Here is an 11,957-nt window from a genome sequence, read left to right as displayed (position 1 = left end):
TGTCATGTTCTCAACAAATTATAGAAAGCAATCTTAGAGCTCATTACAATAGAAAATGCACAATACATATTCTAATTATTCTTGAAAAAAGCCTTGACCAAATGATCTAATTACTCCCTTTCTTATAATAATTTAATGTATGTGCTAATAAATTTTACGACGAATTGAGAAAAACAGCTTCTTCAATATTGCTGGAATAGAAGTCAAAACGAAACTCGGTTCGTTCCTAGGGAAACAGAAAACGCAACATCCATCTTGTTCCCCAATATTACTTCAGTACAGTTTCAGAAAGAGCAGTTGAATCATTCTTAATTTTTCATGGGCAGCCGAACGTATGTGAAACCTGTACTCATATATCTTGTCTACTATAGTAGATTTACTTTTAAGAATATTTACTCTCTGAAACTTAGTTATGCTAAAGGAATTCGATAGCCATTTGGATACATAATACAGACGATTGAACAGATATAATTTGTGTAGGCTCCAGTATTATTCCCGGCGCAACATCGATTCCACTCAATAGCATAAATCTATCAAATTCCTCTTGAACGAAGCAATTTCTTGACGTTAGCACCGTACGTAATTTTCAAGCCATTTAACTCTAACCGTTAGTATTGAAACGATGCATTGGTCACCAGGGTTTTCGCGAATGGAATTTATTCCGTTTATACCAACCAGTGTCGCGCGAATATCACTGTCCCTTTCTAGGGAACCCGACTGTGGTTTAGAACCGGATTTGCATAACATTTATCTTTTAAAATTATTCATCGAGATTTGAGGTCCGTACCATTGCAGTCTGTTCGAATGTAATGTTTTCTTTTGGATTCACAGCGTTAACGAAATGAAATCGTTCGTGAAACCGCAGGGAAAATTTGAAAGACAGGAACCGCGGAGGTAAATTGTAGGCGACCGCAAATCGTTAATGCCGGCTGGGCCGCGCCGGTAACTGCGTCGAATTAGGGTGAACCAAAATCAAACCGAATCAAGCCAAATCAAACTGGCAGACAAATTGTAAAGGGTCGGTTCATCTACCGCCACTCGTGTGCGGATAATCAGCCATCCCTACCCGTGTTTCATTTTTAGCTCGATTCAAATATCAATTCTATGACCCAATAGGAAATTATGTTACCTCTATCCGTTTTCAGTGGGCAACAAGCAAATTTAAAATGTGATTTCGGGATCTGATATCAATTGCGTATTTCTATTTATGTTTAAAAATCGTCGAGCAATTATGAAACGTAGCTTGTTAATTATTAATTATTATAATAATTACATAACGTGAATCTCTAAAGTGACTATATTTAAGTACATTATTGATTTCCATAGCTAATAAGCATGTAATTTGAGAATTTAATAAAAATTTTACGACGAATTGAGAAAAACAGCTTCTTCAATATTGCTGGAATAGAAGTCAAAACGAAACTCGGTTCGTTCCTAGGGAAACAGAAAACGCAACATCCATCTTGTTCCCCAATATTACTTCAGTACAGTTTCAGAAAGAGCAGTTGAATCATTCTTAATTTTTCATGGGCAGCCGAACGTATGTGAAACCTGTACTCATATATCTTGTCTACTATAGTAGATTTACTTTTAAGAATATTTACTCTCTGAAACTTAGTTATGCTAAAGGAATTCGATAGCCATTTGGATACATAATACAGACGATTGAACAGATATAATTTGTGTAGGCTCCAGTATTATTCCCGGCGCAACATCGATTCCACTCAATAGCATAAATCTATCAAATTCCTCTTGAACGAAGCAATTTCTTGACGTTAGCACCGTACGTAATTTTCAAGCCATTTAACTCTAACCGTTAGTATTGAAACGATGCATTGGTCACCAGGGTTTTCGCGAATGGAATTTATTCCGTTTATACCAACCAGTGTCGCGCGAATATCACTGTCCCTTTCTAGGGAACCCGACTGTGGTTTAGAACCGGATTTGCATAACATTTATCTTTTAAAATTATTCATCGAGATTTGAGGTCCGTACCATTGCAGTCTGTTCGAATGTAATGTTTTCTTTTGGATTCACAGCGTTAACGAAATGAAATCGTTCGTGAAACCGCAGGGAAAATTTGAAAGACAGGAACCGCGGAGGTAAATTGTAGGCGACCGCAAATCGTTAATGCCGGCTGGGCCGCGCCGGTAACTGCGTCGAATTAGGGTGAACCAAAATCAAACCGAATCAAGCCAAATCAAACTGGCAGACAAATTGTAAAGGGTCGGTTCATCTACCGCCACTCGTGTGCGGATAATCAGCCATCCCTACCCGTGTTTCATTTTTAGCTCGATTCAAATATCAATTCTATGACCCAATAGGAAATTATGTTACCTCTATCCGTTTTCAGTGGGCAACAAGCAAATTTAAAATGTGATTTCGGGATCTGATATCAATTGCGTATTTCTATCTATGTTTAAAAATCGTCGAGCAATTATGAAACGTAGCTTGTTAATTATTAATTATTATAATAATTACATAACGTGAATCTCTAAAGTGACTATATTTAAGTACATTATTGATTTCCATAGCTAATAAGCATGTAATTTGAGAATTTAATAACGGGTTAATTTGTGCAATTGAAATTTGATTTTTTGGAATAGCGACTCGAACCCGTTCCTAAGGGCTGATCGATCGGTCTTGCGGAGGGGGTTTCAACGTCTGCCGAGTAGGAGTACGTATTTCTGTGTAGCTGGTGTTAGTTTCGCTCCGCGACCGTCATTTTTCCGCTACGTGGATCGTTTCTTGAATTTCGGCAGTTACGTTTGGAATATTGAACGGGTTATCAGAAGTGCGGAAAGTGTATGTATGCGAGGCACCACCCTGCGACGAATGTTTTATGCTGTCGCGGTCTTACGTCGTGGGGTAGGAAGCGTTAGGAAGAATGTGGAATAAATACGTACATACATATTCCGCAACAAATTCCATGATATAAAATCTATAGGATATAATATGTAATGAATTGTAATTAAGCAAAAAGTTTTATTAATTTTTAAGCGTGTTTCATCGCTTCATGAGGAAGCAAATTTTTTCACGGGGGTTTATTGAGGATTTTCTCGGGCACTTCGATTATAAATTACGGCCCAATCATGTTCATTTTATCATCCAGCACGATTAATTATTTCCCAACGATTAATTATTCTCAGCACTATCCGGTAATTAATTATCATTAGACGTTCGCGTCTGCCGGAGCCTCGCTGTGATAATATTGACCGCGCCTCAAACCACCCTTCCTAACACATTGTGAAATATTTCTCATTTCGCTCCATAACAAGTGGTTAAGTAAATTAAAAATTCTTATATACATATATCAGAAAAGAGGATTACTACTTCGAAGAATCTTTCGTCAGCTAAAATAACGAATGTCGATTGCAATTGATAATTCATACATTTCTAATATTTACTCTCACAAGTCTTTGGACGTTGTTCCAATGAATCGCTGGGAGGAATTAAAACAGGGCAATTGTACGACATTAATCGGTGAAATTACCGCGAGACTCGCGAAGCAATGTATTAACAATTTAACGAGCCGACACCTGCGATAGCTATTATAACACAATTATATACAAGCGCTTTGCCGTGTGTACGTATTGCGAATTGGTGCAGCAGCAGATTGCATTCGTACGGCCAGAATGCACAGCGAGTTCGCTCGAAACTCGTAGGTAGGAGTCCCGTGTAAATGTTGTCATTATTCCCTTTCTTGCCAAAGTATATGTATATATCGAACGTCTCTATAGAGTAGAACTCAGCGTGGAGTAACGCAATTCATGAGAAACTATTACGGCTTTGATACAGTCGCGAATGTATATTAGTTTCCAGAGTAACTAATTTTCTGATATTTTACATATCATTCTCTTTTGCATGCTGAATTTTATTCAGCATATCCAATCAGCTTCAAATACTAAAAAGTGATACTAAAGCTATGATACAATCGCGAATATACATATTAATCAGTCACAGAATCTGGTCCAGATTTACAAATATTTTACACTTTTTATTTAGCAGACGAACAGTAAATCAGAAAGGAGTAGGATTTATATTGAAAACTCATGATAGCTGAAATTTGCCGATATTTTAGCTTATACATCCTGTACGGCAAATAAATGGCAGGTACATGTAAATGAAAAAGCCGCGGGTCAATGACCAAGTACGAGCTCAAGCTGTCTGCCATCATATCACGAGTTCAGCCTGTTTGATGCGAATGTCAGATAATTAAATACTTTCAAGGAATACCGGGAGTTACCCAGTACGGGCAACGTAAAAGTATGAAGAATATTTCCACTGAAATATTTTCAATATTGCAATTACATGTGGAATCTCGATCCGCCATTTAATAGTGTCCACTATGATGTTCAAACATATATAAATTATTTTATAAATTGATATGTTGAGACTATTATCTATATAAATCGCACCAAGTGAATTTCATTAAGATAAAATTTGTAAAGCAATGCATAATAAAGAGGAGTATTTACCTTGTCTCTGAAGTATATTTTTAGTTTCAGAATACGCTTACAATTAGTAACAGCATTGTTATGATATTTTTCAGTGCCAGGAGGGAGAACAGCCTGAGTTGGTACACGAGAATATAAATACAACGCTCGCTGGCTTACGTATATAAATTTTTTCTTACCTTCTCAGTGTTAGGTTAACAATTCAGCTGTGCGACCAACGTTTCATTACACTGCGCGTTCGGAAGTTCGGACACTAGTTCTATTACGCGTATCGGATCTAATTAATTAAATCGTATCTCCAAATGGGATTTAATCGGCCGTGGAGGGTGAGGATCAGTAAAAACATGAGACGGTACGATTTCACACGCGTTTACCCCGAAGAAAACTCGTTACAAGGACCAACCTCTCGTTTCCCCCTCTACCGCGCCTCGGGTAGAATCGCCGGCACGCTTTAGTTGGTGGCGCGCAACCCGCATGTTACGAAGGGCAGTTCGCCTCCGGTCGCTGTCGCGTACGAACGGGTCTTCGTGTCTCTCTGCCGAAGCAACTCGCGCTACGCTCATGTGTTATTCTATATGCGGAGGTTCAGTGTTCGAATTGTGTTACCGCAATTCGCTTCGTGTCATACCGTGATGGATAGTAATTGAAAACGATGCAGTTCCTGGCCATGTGTGCTCATCTGGATTTGGACGAGTCGCCTTGGGAACAGGTATGTTATTAATAACATTTGCACGTTAAGCTAATTGGCGGTGAACTTTTCCTCTTTGAAGCGTTTCTCTTTGTATTATCTTTATCTATGATGTATCTACGTTTTAACAGATGTCCTGATATCTAATTATAATAAGATTTACATGAATAGCACGTAAGTACAATATGCACTACTTTTTACATGACCTAACCTAATTTCATAAGTTGCATTAAATTCACTTGGAGCCTAGCATATGTATAAAGAAATTATTCATCCGGTCATTCGAATTTGACAAGAATTAATAGATAGTTACATATTTTAATTCAGATTTTCACAATATGCATGCGAAGGGGCATTTATTCGATTGAATCATTAATTTAATAAACGCAATGCTTGTACGTGTTTCCCTTTGTACAGACCGCGTGCCAGGAAAAAATATACGAGGAATATCGTTAACGAGTGATATTTCTATTTGCATTATCAATAGATTATTTTGTTATTTCCTGTCCAATGAGGGCGGGATTTCCCCTGTACACTGATTATTCTTCGGATTGAGACACAAGTTATTAGCTTTGTGCGTTTTAATTAAACATACAACGCGAGGATCAATGGATTAATAAATTGTGCCTGAGGATATACAAAGTATATACATGGCTATTTTAAATGTATAAATTCACGTCAGTAATTATTTTAATCATTGAAATATTTGCTAAAATGTAAACGTGTTGGTGTCATTGCTGGCTTGCTTATAGTTAGAGGTAGGAAATAAGAAAGTAATTAATTTCCTGTTGCATTACTTTGTACTTCGAAAAACATTTATATTTCATATTTTGTAATTACCCAATTAATTACCGAAGTACGCTAATTATTTATAAGCACAGGTCCTAATGAAAGTTTGTTGTTTCTAATAAATTAATACTCGAGTAATTAATGAGTTTTGGTAATCCCTTCGGAAACTTAATCGTTCGCAAAATTGTGACGGCCGTTGAATTACTTCGTGATTAATGACTGTAACAAGATCGAGCTAATCTCTACTAATTAATAAGTCCTGAAACAGTACCGTACGCGCGATTTAAAAATTGTCAGGAACTCGCGTCATACTAGTTGTTGTCTAATCAATCAATCAATCAATCAATCGATTTTGCACGGCGGAGTTCCATAATTCTCTTTCGTAGTTACCAATAATTGAATAATCGCGTCCTCGCTGATGATTCCACGAAAAACCGTTTCGGTCAGATAAATAAATTGTTGTTCGCGGTCGGTGAACTATCATCTCTGTCCGGATGATTCACTGTGTCGGATTGAATGTACGACTCGATATTCCCTTGCGCATTTCGCGAGGCCGCGGAACACATTTTCTGCCCGCAAATCGCTCGCGTCTTTTATATCCGGGATCAAAGCCGTGCCGTTTGCCCCGGCATGTCTCGCCGCAACCGATAACGCGGAGGAATAATTGATAACGCGCGGAAGTTTCCTACCGACGCGGAAAATTTCATTCCAACCAGCATGTTAATCCCGATTCGTGTCCGATCCGGTGACCGAAAACTGGCGAGTTTAGAAACTACGGTCGGGCTCCCCAAAGAGAATGAAAAATAAATGAAACGGCCAATGTTTTTTTCTAGTGGACGCTACAGTTCGCTTTTGAGGAATTAATTATAGAAATTTTTTGTTGGACGCTGCGCCTGCGAAATTTTCCCAGGCTTTTTTATTTGCGTTCTAACCGCGAATAAGTTGATGCACACTGATTCCTGTTCCGCGATGTTAATGAACGCTTCTATCATCGTAGATTATACGTGGAAAAAAAAATGTCGAATGCATTCTTGGTAATAAAAAGAGCTTTTTGAAAACTGGGTCGCGTTTAAACCTCTCTTGGCATTTTACGGAATCGCCGGGACGAAAGCCTCCGTTCATTTCCATCATGTTGTTTGCCATACCTCTCGTTGGAAAACAACAACAATGTTTAAAGCTTTCCGTGCACCCACTTCCTTTTTTTTAAATCATTACATGTATCAGTAATGAGGTACATATCGTAATTTTTGTAGAATAAACGTGAAACTTTATTCACCTCGCGATTCTTCAAAAATATTAAATTCGATGAAACAAAAAATCGTGGAATTGTGTATTCGATAATATAAGTAGAAAGACTCGAGGCTCGTAGCTGTATCATAATCCTCGTTCGTTTAAGTCGCTTAATTAATGCTTTCGTAAAAGTCGAAGATTTAAATCGAACGATCCTAAGTAAACTCCGCGATCGACGTTTTAACAGGAATAAGCACGGGCAAACGAAAGGAACGACGATTGGGGGCTCGCGTTAATTTATTTAAGCTCGGGGTCGATACGAATCGGCGAATTTAGGTAGAAGAAAAACGAAGAGGTGATCAGGGGTAGATTCCAGCCCGAAATCGTCCCATGGATTTCTCGTCGCGAAGCTTAACGATCAAGAGAGCGTCGCGTCCGCTCCCGTGGGAAATTACGAATTACACGTTTTTCAATTAAATATACCGGGACTCGCCCGTTGGGAAATACGCGACGAAAAATCAGCCGCGAATTTTTCACTCGCTTGTTTATCAACCATTTAACACAATACACTGTCACTTTATATTAGCTCGCTACGGATACTATTTTTGATTGCGTGTTTTATATTCATTGCTTTGATTCCTGAAGAATTGGCATTGATTATTCAGTTTGGCAAGCGGAAAACAATTTTATTTTTTATTTCGACTTGAATTTTATCCAGGGAAGTATCAAGTAATTTTTATGGTTCTCTTTGGAAAAGTAATTAGTTTCAATTTTGATCTGCGCGATGATTCTCAGATTAAATAATTCTCACGAAGGGCAATAGAGCTGAATACATTGGGTAGCTGGCTTTTAGGTGTGATTAATCTTGCATCGTAAAGCGTATTACGTTCTTCGTAACAGATCATCTTTAATGATGAAACGATACAAATGATTCCACGATGAGCATTACTACATGATTGATCGTCGACTCTTATTGAATTTGTCCAGGAATAAATAGCCGTTCCATTACTCACGAGAGTTGCGCGTTGTACTAGCAAAACCAGATAAAATGTTGCGTCCGGTTTCAAATTGTTCCCTGTATCTCGCTGAAATGAAACGGGCTTTCAAAATTTCATGTAATTTCTGAACCGGATTCTCTCATTCAGACTGTATCCTGCTTCTATTTTTCATTTAATTAACGTGTACTAAGTTTACCGTTTCCAAAACGGACGATTGTGCAAACTGTAACACTTGCAACGTCGTCGGTTTAGAATTTCAATTTCTTCTAAAAAAATAATAATATGCATTTTATTCTTGATTATCTTCTTTTCTGTAAATCAGTGTACTAACCATCGGTCAAGACAGGAATGAATAAAGTATTTAATTAACTCTAATATTTATTAGCCAGAACAGACGGAGAATAAAATTAATTTGAAACGCGATGGAACCCCGTATTGAAAAATTTCCAATAACTTCGGTGATCAACGGCATTTTCAATACCGATTCGAAACGGGATTCCAATTATAGAATCATTTCCCCCCCGGGCGTAGAGTTTATATGAGTAGAATCGTTGGCGCTTGCAATGCGCCGCGCCGGGTTTAATTAATTGAAAAAACGAGCGTTGCCCGAAGTTCGAATTGCCATCGGGGCCCCCGCCGTCGTTGGAAAGGATGCTTGAAAGATTTCCGTTCTTGTTAGGGAAGCAGTTTCGAGTGGTTGCTTAAGTCTGTTCCGCAAACGGCGAGCCTCTCGCGGCACGTTCCGCAGGCCATTTCGTTCGCTTTTTTTCCCTCCTCCTCCTTTCTTCTCAGGCCTGCGTAGACCGTTACTTAAGCACCAGGTAATTAAAAGTTCGAACCCGACCACGATTCACGCCTGGAAAGATCAGCTCGCGCGGGTAACGCGCTCGCTCGACTTTCTTCCTTTTTATTCCCCGTCTTTCTTTTTTCTCATGATCATCTCTTTCTCTCTCCTTCCTTACCTTTTTTCTTACCCGGTGGAAAGAAGTTTCCTCAGTCGCACGACAGGTTCGACGGTCCGATGAGAAAAGTTGAAAAATTCCAACGGCGGTTTCCGAGGCGAATACCGACCGGTTGTTCTAACGTTCTTTGATGTTCTCTCGCCTTCTTCGAATGCTCTCCCCGAGCGCAGGGGAAAAACTGTCGCGTCGTCGTCGCGCGACTTTAAAAACCGAACAAACTTCTCCCTCGACGGCCGCCAATGAATTTCGACCGGAGGAGATGAAAGCAGCCCGCGGGCGAGTCGCGTGGGGGGGTTTAATTACTTACTTTTTAACCACGCGCTTCCACGTTACTTTATTTCACTTTGAACCTCCGCTCACAATTTCGCTTGAAATTATATATCATATTCTCAGATATCTGCAGATGTTCAGGTACCAAACTGTCTGATGCAGAAATCGGGTGTCGTTCCTTCGGTGGAACGTTGTCAGCCTCTTGTGTGCATCAAAATGATAAAAGAATATTAGGTGAATGTCGAGCACTTTATCATTATCTTGAGGATCAGTGAAAAAGTGGCTCGTTAATAGGTTCACAGTTCTGTGGGAGAACCGTTAAAAGGTTTGGCCACTCGCGAAGAAATTAATTCCGATTGCCGTTATCGCGTGGTCGGCTTGGAAAAAAAGCTGCCTACCGCCGGAAGTGATCGCGGTACGCGGATATGGAGAGAGGGATACCATTATCGCCACCGCATTTCCCACTGTGGCTGAATGCTTCGATTCTCGAATTCTTTTTCCCCTCGTACACTTTCGCACAAAAGTTTCTTCCATTCATCTCCGATGTAACTTCTGCCCTGGCTTATTTAACAGATACACAGATTCTGTGATGAATGGAAGAATTGATATTTTATTTTTGGATAATTATTAAAATGTAATCAATTTTTTATATCAGAAAATAGAGTATGTATTGTGAATGAATTATATTCTATAGGAAATATTAGATAAGATATTAAATATTATATTAAGGAATAGTGTATTTCTCTGTTAGAAACTTTTGAACAGTAATGTAGATACAATATAGGAAAGTGGAGTTGGCGATATTCATTCGACCTAATTGGATTTTTATGAGTAACCAGCAATAACGTTGGTGAAAGGAACGAGGAGAAGCCCTTCCGTTAGTATCGTAGATTAATTACGTTTTCATTGATCGTCGGAACGAATTAATTGTTTGCAAGAAATAGCGATCTATCACTTTTAAGACTCGCGTTATTAATACTCGCAGGCAGCCGTTGCGAAGAAGTCAGAGGATTAGTTCTACACGGCAATTAATCAGAATATTTTCCACGGGAGTTTGCTAAAAAGTGTCTACCGAAATTTTTCACATTCCTGCAGAACATCAATCGACGGTGGAATCTACATAGGATTGATGAGGCTCTTTTCTAGCCGGCCGATCCATAAACCTGTGCCCCATCGTCAGGAAATTATTTTTATAATCAACCGTAAGTGTTCGTTTTTCCGTAACCGGGATAAAAATAGTAAACCGGACTGGAAAATGAGCAGTGACACCTTTCTGCCTCCTGGCTTGTCTTCTTTCTTCGATGCAGCATTTTTTTTTCTACGTGTTTTACCTCCGTCGATCGATACGATCGCTACGTCTCCGCTTCTCCCGAGTCTTTAATATCCCGAATACCTAGATATTTCCATGGCGAGCCTCGGCCAGACAAAGATCCTCGCCATTGTCGCCCTCCTCCCTTTTCTTCCGCGGTGACCCAGTTCAAGGAATAAAAATCGTCCTCTAAGAGGTGCTCATTAAAACGCTCTTGATAAATCGACGCTGCTTCTTGCTAATGAAGCTTCCGGCGCGGCGACCTCCTCTAGGCTAGGCCTGCTCGCGGGTTGTAAATAAAAAAAAAAGAAACGGAGGGTAAGTGGGTTAACGCGATCGAGAACTTCGGGAAGGGAAAATGGAGCGGGGCAATTTGCGAGGCGTAAACTTTCCGAAAATCCGCGGGCTTCATTGAGCTGGGCCGCGGCACAGATGCTTAGAACGAGTCGAACGGATGGTAAACTCCTCGCCGGAAATTTGCTGGGCGACAGGAAGCAGGATATCAGGTTCCCGCAGTAATAAATCTGATTTCAATAAAAGTCGTAATAGAACGAATTTATTCCCAAAAAATCTGTAATTTCTAAAACTTTGTTACAGTTATCCGCAATTTCTGAAACATGACAAGATTAATCAGTATAGTTCATATTCTAATAAATACGAGATTTAGATATTAATTTCTTGTTTTGTAACAAACAAATTGTTAAAAGATCTTTCCTTGCTTCGAAGATTATATTGTGAAAGATATAACGGGAGGACAAAAGTTGGACGGTTTGATATTTCTGGCGGAAGTAAACTCCTGGTTTACGATAGCCACCGGCTGGTGCGCATGTCGTTTTCGGAAACGCTTTATTCCGGTGCGCGGGCGTCGCTCAAACGTCAGGTCAGCGAGAGATACCTACATACATACATATGTACGTACGTAGCCGAGCCGCGGTTTCATTGTATCGTAAAATTACGCCAAGTGTGAAAAATACGAGCCACCGAGCATCGAATACTCGCGTTTAGGATCGGTACGGCGCGACGCGTCCCGTCCTCTGAAATACGTCGCGGTAACGGAGACGGTTTTATGGGACGATTTATTTTTGCGAATCTCCGGGAAAAACGTGTCTGGAGGTGGAAACGTTCGGAAAATGTTAGTATGTAGACTACTTACGCGTTAGTCCCACTCCAAAGTCAAAATAGTTGACATCAATATACTAAGAAACGCGAGTATGGTTATTATAAATGCAGAGAAATTTATGCTTCGATGAATTT

General features: G+C 39.5%; 1 protein-coding gene across 1 annotated transcript in view; it reads left to right on the top strand.

The window, feature by feature from the left end:
* Nucleotides 1–4,935: 4,935 nt before the first annotated feature.
* The window catches only part of LOC108626241 (uncharacterized), a 113,200-nt gene continuing 106,178 nt past the window's right edge, over nt 4,936–11,957 (top strand). Inside the window, exon 1 of the mRNA XM_018026821.2 lies at nt 4,936–5,166. The gene's annotated coding sequence lies outside the window, so the exon portion shown is untranslated. The remainder of the gene's footprint in view (nt 5,167–11,957) is intronic.

This window comes from Ceratina calcarata, unplaced genomic scaffold (assembly GCF_001652005.2).
Source record: "Ceratina calcarata isolate Rehan_Ccalc_2016 unplaced genomic scaffold, ASM165200v1 scaffold39.2, whole genome shotgun sequence".
In the NCBI taxonomy this organism is placed as follows: Eukaryota; Metazoa; Arthropoda; class Insecta; order Hymenoptera; family Apidae; genus Ceratina; species Ceratina calcarata.
This window is presented reverse-complemented; position numbering and strand designations above follow the sequence as displayed.